This window comes from Charadrius vociferus, unplaced genomic scaffold (assembly GCF_000708025.1).
Source record: "Charadrius vociferus isolate BGI_N301 unplaced genomic scaffold, ASM70802v2 scaffold692, whole genome shotgun sequence".
Lineage (NCBI taxonomy): Eukaryota > Metazoa > Chordata > Aves > Charadriiformes > Charadriidae > Charadrius > Charadrius vociferus.
In genome coordinates this window covers 720,281-728,709 of record NW_009647230.1, presented here as the reverse complement: position 1 = coordinate 728,709, position 8,429 = coordinate 720,281, and the positions used below count along the sequence as shown (strand labels likewise).

The 8,429-nt window shown below is 39.4% G+C and overlaps 1 pseudogene; it reads left to right on the top strand.

Moving 5' to 3' along the window:
• The first annotated feature begins 3,758 nt into the window (after window positions 1–3,758).
• LOC104281779 lies at window positions 3,759–6,239 on the top strand (annotated as a pseudogene).
• The last annotated feature ends 2,190 nt before the right edge of the window (window positions 6,240–8,429 follow it).

The window sequence follows — 8,429 nt, the reverse complement described above, 5'->3', positions numbered from 1 at the left end:
ATAAGAGCTTTTTAAAAAATATAAGACCTTCAGCTGATGGAAAAGTATAACTAGGGAAAAAAGACTGCAGTCTTGCACAGGCAGTAATGATGACAGCACCATTAATAACACGGATCATTAAAATTTATAAAAAGCTATTCTTAATATAGGATATAAATACATTTCTCAGGCAGAGCTATGAAATTTATAACTTTTTTATTGTCACCAGAGGACCTTCCTAGTGCTCTGCACCCCTCCACTGTCTGCCCTCCGTCATAAATCACTGTGTGTTTAATAACCTAGATTACAACTACCAGTTGCATTTACAGAATTAAATATTGACTATGTGAAAATGTTATTACATTTTTACTGGTCGGAAGACCGCTGAACAGCCCTGCAGGACATGTAGCTGGACAGAAATATCAGTGTAATCTTTGTTAGAAACACGGTTATGGGATGCTCGGTAACAAGTGATAGAGTTTTCAGAAATAGAAAGAGGTGGTGGAAAGTGAACTCCTTAATTTCATACCAGGCAAGACATGTCAGCCAGAGCTAGTTATATATTAAAGGTCACCTCATTTTTGGCTAAGAAGTTTCAAGGCCAAATGTATGCAGTAATTTTTAAAGGTAAATCCCTGGGCTGGCAGAGAGGTTCATCAGAAAATGTAATAGCATTGCTTCTCAGATCTGAGAACTTGGTGAAACTGAGCCGCACGTATGTCAAGTAATGGGGCTTCTGCCAGGTTGGTTGGGAGACTGGCTTAGGTTTTAATACTTAATGAACAGTTTCTCATCCAACTTCATGTCTCTTTCTGTTTTCTCATTGGATGAATAATTCCAAGGGCCTCTTGGATTTCCTCTTCTTCACAACACATAAATTAACGTGACTGTTAGAAGAAAAAATATTTTCTTATTAAAATTAATTTAGGATTTGGTCCATGTTATTTGCCTAATTAATTTGTTAAATCCTCCCTTAGAGTCCTTTGATATAATTTCATCATTAATGCAATTTTTTTGCCAGAATTCAAGAAAAAATCCTGTGTCCAGATAAATTGCCATTTTCCATGTTACTACCACATTCCTGAACTTCTTCCTTCCATCTGTACCTGTTTATTTTTTTGGTCGCTTCCTCCTGAGGGAAAGTTCAATGGGAGTCTTGCCTCATGTCGTGAAGCCAAATAGAGAAAGAAAAGTTACTTTTGAAGTTTCCCAGACATAATTTTTCTACTGCACTGGAAACAAATCCATGCTTTTGTGCTGCAACTTATTTTAATAATTATTTCAATACAACTCAGAGTAATTAAATATTTTTCAATAAATCAGTGATTGGAATATTCCTTTGTCAATTTGAAATCTAAACAAGGAAGTTTTAACTTATTATTTTGACTTGGATTTCCACTGGATACCAAAACTTTTGTTAGGCATGTCTTTGTCTCTGCACATTTTCATGCTTATCTCCAAACTGCCTTTAATTTGTCGACAAATTCTCTGTTACCCTGCTGGTAGACTGACATCAGTACTGAAGGAGGTGTTTCATTTCATAGGTGAAATGATGATATCCTCTTTCTTTATCATGTGGATCTCCCCAAATTGTCCACAGGCTCAAGAACAAGTTAGAGTTTTCAATCAGTAACAGAACCCAAGTTTTGCCTCGTTTCAAGATTTGTAGTGAGCCCTCGCTGCATTTCAATGCAAATCATACGGCAAAATGTCTTCATGGTAAAGATTGTGGAAAAGTCAGATACTATGTTCCTTCTCCTGTTAAAACTCTTTCTGGATTGAAAGAGGGCAGTTATTCTGGAGAGTCTTCTTGTAGATGTACTTGCCAAAGTGCCGGATTTGTGGAGTGTTTCATTTTTTGCTTTGATATCTGACCCTGCTCGTAACAGTCCTGGTCACTTGACAGATGACTTTGATTAACAATTATTTTTGTGTCACTTTCCAAAATTTATTCCAGGTTAAGCTGGCATGGAAATCTGTAAGTGAACCTTTACTGCAGAATTGTTTGATATGTAGTAATTAATAACTGATAAAGCATTTTCAGAAAGTTTTCCATTTTCTGCATGCTAATGTCTTTAAGATTAAATCTTTTTCCTTTCTCTTAAATAATAATAATAATAATAATGTTGTAATAATACCTGAATTTTCCCAAGTTCTGTAGCACATTAATATAGTTCACTTTTATACCAAGGGGCTATGTAAAATCTCTTATCATTGAAGGACTTGTCCACATTTATTCTACTTTGCATATAGTTCCTGTTAGATCAAATGTTCTAGTATTATGTATCAGTGAAGAACCTGATGGGGTAGCGGCCATGTTTGAAAGAGCAACAGGGAAAGAATTAGAAATGTGAGGTGTTGTTGAGTAGCTAGAAATACAGAATTGTGTACAACAACAAGGAATTGCTGTCCCTCTGGGCACATGCAACAAACAGTGAATAATTCTTACCAGAGAGAAGAAATCCTTGCCCTAAGTTTCCTGCTGTCACACAGTTCTCTGGCTGTATATATCAGTATGGGAAATCTTCCAAAAGATGACCTTTGTCTCCCAAGTGGCATTTTGTATCTCATTCCTTGAGACACTGACATCTGAAAGCCTCATCTCTGTTTGCATGGCCAGGCCACTTACTTCAGTGTCCTTTTGGTCCTGGTGGTATCACAAGAAAGGGATATATTTAGAGAGCAGAAATTAAAAAATAGAGGTCAGGAAGAAGAGTAGGAAAAAAGACATGTAAGGGAAAAGATGACAGCAGAAGCATGATTTTCACATAAAGGAGTTGTATAGCATTTTAAAGGTCCAGGACATGTCATGTAGGGCCTTCTGGATGGCTCAGTCTAATCAAAGCATCTCTTTGGACAAGGAATATGCCAACACCCCCATCTTGAGCCTCAAAATCAAACTCTGCTTCCTTTCTCACTAGGCTTTTTTAACCAAAGACTATGAAAATGAGTGATGTATTGAATAGCTGCTCTTTTTCCCCCAATTAGGCTTAGTATCAGAAACTTTGACAATAGTTAAGGCATTTCTCAGATTTCTTTGAATTACTTGAAGCATCTCAACATGTTATTAGAATTAAGTCATTATGCTGCTTAGTTTGAACAGATTCAGACTTGAGGTGGGGAAAATAGATCCAAAAAACCTTATTAGGTATCATGGTTCCTTGGTTTTACATGTCTTTTAATGTATAACAGAGTCGATAGTTCTGAATTAGGCACCAGTGTTAGGCCAATGAAATATCTAAATACGGTATTCAGACAGTAAGCCTTGTTAGCAGAGTCACTAACATATTCCCAGGAAATTGCCAAAGAGGATGCATTGTATCTCAAATCTAATGCTCTTTAGTCTTATAACAGAGGTAGGCATATGCCGACGTACATATAGTATCTCAGGAATTAGGCTGTTTCCATAATTCAAGTGTAGCAGGTATACACGCTTCTAGAGCTAGCAGAAAGCTGTGAGTGACTCTCAACAATCTATGTTCTGCCCTACAACACTTAAATGTCTGAATACCTCAGTCCTTTTGCAGACCTTTGTCACTGCTGCCTTTTAAAGCAAATACAAAATGAGCCAAAATTCCAAAAAATGTATGTTCTGAACTTGGAGGAGGAGGAAAAGAGCAATTGTGTCCCTTTGCTCCCCTACTAGGCACAGGTGAAAAGACAGGAAGTCTAAGATCTGTCTCATGCTGTTTAAATGAAAGGTAAATTCATACAAAGGGGTGGCAAACAAAGACTTTTGGATGAAGTATGCCAGCAAAATTACAGCATGCCATACCAGTATGAAGGTAGGTTGGGACGTGAAGGAGCTTGGGGCTGCCTTCAGTTCAGGAGAGGAGACAGGCAGGACAGCATCTAGAAAGACTTCTGCAGTAAACTGAGTAGCCAAAGGCAAGGGAATCTTTGGCAGCAGGCTGGCCAACTTGCTGAGACAGGCTTTAAACTGAAGAACCTGTGGGGCAGGATCCAAAGTGGCAATGCTCACACCATTACAACCAGCTGGGGAATAAGTCAGGCCAACCAGAGCAGTGACAAATGTGCCTTAGCTGCCTCCCAAGATGAGAATCAGAGGACTAACCACCTCAAGTTCATGTATACCAATGCACATAGCCTGGAGAACAAACAGGAGGAACTGAAGCTCTGCACCCAGTCAGAAAGTTATAATATCGTAGGAATACCCAAAACAGGGTGGGACAACTCACATGACTGGAGGATTGTGATGGATGGCTATAGGCTGTTTCAGGGAAGAAGAGGAGTCACACACTACGTTATGAAGAACCTTGAATGCATGTAAGTCAACTATGGTGATTGTGGAAGCCCTATCGAATGCCTCTGGGTCAAGATCGGAGGGGTCATCTCCAAGGGGGATCATACTGTAGGCATCTGCTGCCAGCCTCCAAACCAAGACAATAAGGCCAACAAAGCAATATTTGGGTCACTTAAGCAAGCTTTGAGTCAACAGAACCTGGTGCTTATGGGTGAGTTTAACTACCCAGGCATTAGTTGGAAGAACAATACATCAGCTCACATGTCATCCATCAAGTTCTTGGAATGTGTAGCGGACTGCTTCCTCATACAAATGTTAGATGTGCCAACCAGGAATGAGGTACTGCTGGACTTGCTACTCGCAAACCATGAAAACCTGCTTTGCAATATCCCAGTTAGTGATAGCCTTGGCTGCCGTGATCACAGTATTGCAGAGCTTGGGCTCCTGTTGACATGCTGAAGGTTAGTATGAAGACAAAGGTTTTGGATTTTAGAAGACCAAACTTCAGCTTGCTCAGAGCTCAGTTGGGAGGGATTCCATGGGAAGCTTCCATGGAGGATAAAGATGCTAGTGAGTGCTAGGAGTTTTTCAACTCTCTTCTGGAAGTACAAAAACAGTTAATCCCCTTTAAAGGTAAGGGAAGTTGGCAGAGCCAGGGACCCACTTGGCTTAACTGCAAGCTTCTGAGTCTGCTCAAAATCAAAAGAGAAACCAGAGATGGAAAAGTGGACAAATATCCATTGAGAACTACAAAGGCACTGCCAGGGTGTGCAGAGATAGAGTTCGGAAAGCAAAAGCTCAGTTCGAATTGAAATTGGCCAGAGATGTCAAAAACAACAACAAAAAGTTTTTCAAGTACATATACAACAAGCAGAAACAGAAGGAACATATTGGCCCACTGTTAAACAGGAGAGGTGAATGAGTCGCCAACAACGCTGAAAAGGCATTCTTAACACTTTTTTCACCTCTGTCTTTACCAGCACTGTTGGGCCCCAGGCCTTGGGAACAAACATCCAAGTGGACGCAAAACCAGACTCAGTCAGTGAAGGAAGAGCTGATATGTGAACTATTACAGGAGCTTGAGCCCTACAAATCGATGGTCCCTGACAACATCCACGCGAGGGTGTTAAGAGAGCTGGCTGATGTTGTTGCGAGGCTGCTCTCCATAATCTTTGAGAAGTCATGAAGTTCAGGGGATGTCCCAAAAGACTGGAAGAAGGCTAATGTGACCAGCATCTACGAGAAGGACTTAAAGGAGGATCCAGGAATTAATAGGCCCATCAGTCTTACTTTAGTCCCTGGGAAAATTATGGAATGAATCCTCCTGGAGGCTATCACAAGTCAAATGAAGCACATGATTGGGAAAATCCAGAACAGATTCACCTAAGGCAAATGGTGCTTGACACACCTGATCGTCTTCTACGACAAAGTAACCTGCTCAGTTGATGTGGGGTGAGCAGTGTACATTGTCTACCTGGATTTCTCCAAGGCTTTCAATACAGTTTCCCACAACCTCCTCCTTGAGAAACTGATGTGTTATGGTCTAGACAAGTGGTCGGTGCGGTGGGTGGGGAACTGGCTGAAAGGCCACACCCAGAGGGTGGTGGTAAATAGCTCCTTTTCAAACTGGCAACCTGTCACAAGTGGGGTCCCCCAGGGATCATTATTGGACCCAATGCTGTTTAATAATTTCATAAATTATTTGGATGATGGGATCAGTGTACCCTGATGAAGGTTGCTCATGATACTAGACTAAGTGGGGAAGTGGACACTTTGGAAGGGAGATCCCCCCTGCAGGAAGACCCACCTTGATAGGCTGAAAGAGTGGGCTAATAAGTACCTTATGAATTTCAACAAGGATAAACGTGAGGTCTTGCACCTGGGAAAACATAATCCAGGAGAGTAGCATAGACTGGGACCTACCTGTCTGGGGAGCATTCCAATTGGACACAAAAAGAAAATTTTTCTCAATGAGAACAATCAGCCATGGGAATAATCTCTCCAGGGAAGCAGTGGATTCCTCAACATGGGACAATTTTAAGATTCTGCTGGACAGGGTGCTGGGCCATCTTGTCTAGACCATTCTTTTGCCCAGAAAGGTTGGACCAGATGATCCTTGAGGTCCTTTCCAACCTGGTATTCTATGATTCTATGATTTTATGATCATTGTAAGGTTTCTTCAAATCTTGGTTTGGTGTTTGTCCCTGTACAAAAATCAGAGCATATATTTAGGTGTAAATCAGAGCAACTCTGACTGTAATAGAGTTTAAAGGACCATATATGACACACTCAACACACTATTTCTTAGCTTCAAAATTTTTTTGGACCATTAATTTGGGAGTTTTGCTTTTTCATTTTTCATGTTAGAACAATAATTTTAAAAAGTTAAGAAACAGTAACCCTAAAATGAAAAAGGGAAAACTAAAACAAAAAGCCAAGAATTTTTCCTGAAACTCACTTTTTTGAATACTCCATGCCCGTGTAGTTTTCTTTCAAAAAATATAGCTGGCAGGCAGTAAGGCAATCCATTTTAATATCTTGAATAGCTACTTTACTGCTTGATGATCGTAAACTTGTATTTATTTGAACTATAACACTTCTACCTGTGATAATCATCAAGTTTCCACTTAGGCATATTGCAAAAAAGTTCCAACTAATGCTAGCTACCTTACTAGATGAAACTATTCAGCCCTCTTTCTTTTTTTCTTTCTAATTTTTTGGGTTTTGGATTATTTTTACATTAGGAACCTGAGACAAGTTACATAGCAATATATGTTAACATCTTCTCAATACAAATAAAACTCCATAAATAACCTCTTAAGTTGCTATTTCTAAGTAGAAGTATGACAATGTCCAACAAAATTGCATATTGAATGCACTTAGTCTTCAAAGTTTACAATAGAAATGAATAATCTTTTTTTTTCGTAAAAAAAATAGTGTGTGGATATTTATATAATGACATTTTTTGCTCTTGCTGGAAAATATACTTGTAATGGTGACTGTTAGGAATTCACTGTTCTGCGCTCTGCACAGTGGCCTTCTATAGTGGCCTTCAACTGAAAAATATTGCCAAGAATTTCCCATTAAAAAAAAAATGGGAAGGAAAACAGACACTCTCATGAGCAAAATCAGGATAGATTTTTCATCAGAAGTATTTCTTCTGGCCTCAGATAGGGACATAACTCCACTTTTCCTTCTCTGTACATGCAGTCCAACAACTGCAATTAGTTCTTACAGGTTTTTTTTTTCTGTAGAAAAGTGAGAGAAAAAGGTATTTCATATACAGTTCAAATACATAGACCTACAGAACTATTTAAAGTGCTATGAGATCAGCAGAAAAATAACTATTAGATAAAGACTAGTGCTGTCTACAACATGGTAGAAATTTACCTCACCTTTCTGGGACCAAACAGCAACAAACCTGCTAGAGGAAAGTTCTGTCGTAGGAGTTTTGGTGCACATTAGCCATTCTTTTTTTCCAACACTCACATGTTTGGTTTTGCAGATGTTGATTATTAGGAAGTATTTCGTGATATAAATGAAATCAGATTACCTGGTTGACTCTTGACAATTTTCCCTCTCTTCTCCACAAATTTTGACAATTCCCCATATATTTTTTTCAGTACAAGACATTTTCTGTATTCAGCAGACCCTTTCAAAGACAGCTTTTTGGCGGACCCTCCCTGCTCTTTCGTATTTGCCCATTAGTCACTTTATGGAGCTAAAGAATCGTTTCAACATCTTTAACACCTTCTTGCACAAGCCTCTGTTCAGATTATCTCAGATCAGAGAAATAGCTCTTCAAGAAATAGATATGGAACAGCAGCAATTAAAACCAATGCAGTTCTTACAGTATAGGGGGGGAAAGCCTGTAGAAATAGCTGGCAGATGCTTCCCACAACAGTTAATAGCTTATTCATCTCCTATAAAAGATGCAGAGAATGGGGTATCTCTTGGACAGCTGAGCGCAGTCAACTCTCGATTTCATTTGCACAACGGCATCACATTAAATGGTATCCCAAATTAATGTTTGCATTTCTCAGTTGTTATGTTCCATCTGAGATGGCACTATGAGCTCTTTGCATGATCAGTAGAGTTTCCCACCACCTGCTCGCTTTCAGAGATGAAGGAGGCAAACAGGACCATCATTCTGCTGACAGGAGGGAAAGTATCTACCTAGCAAATG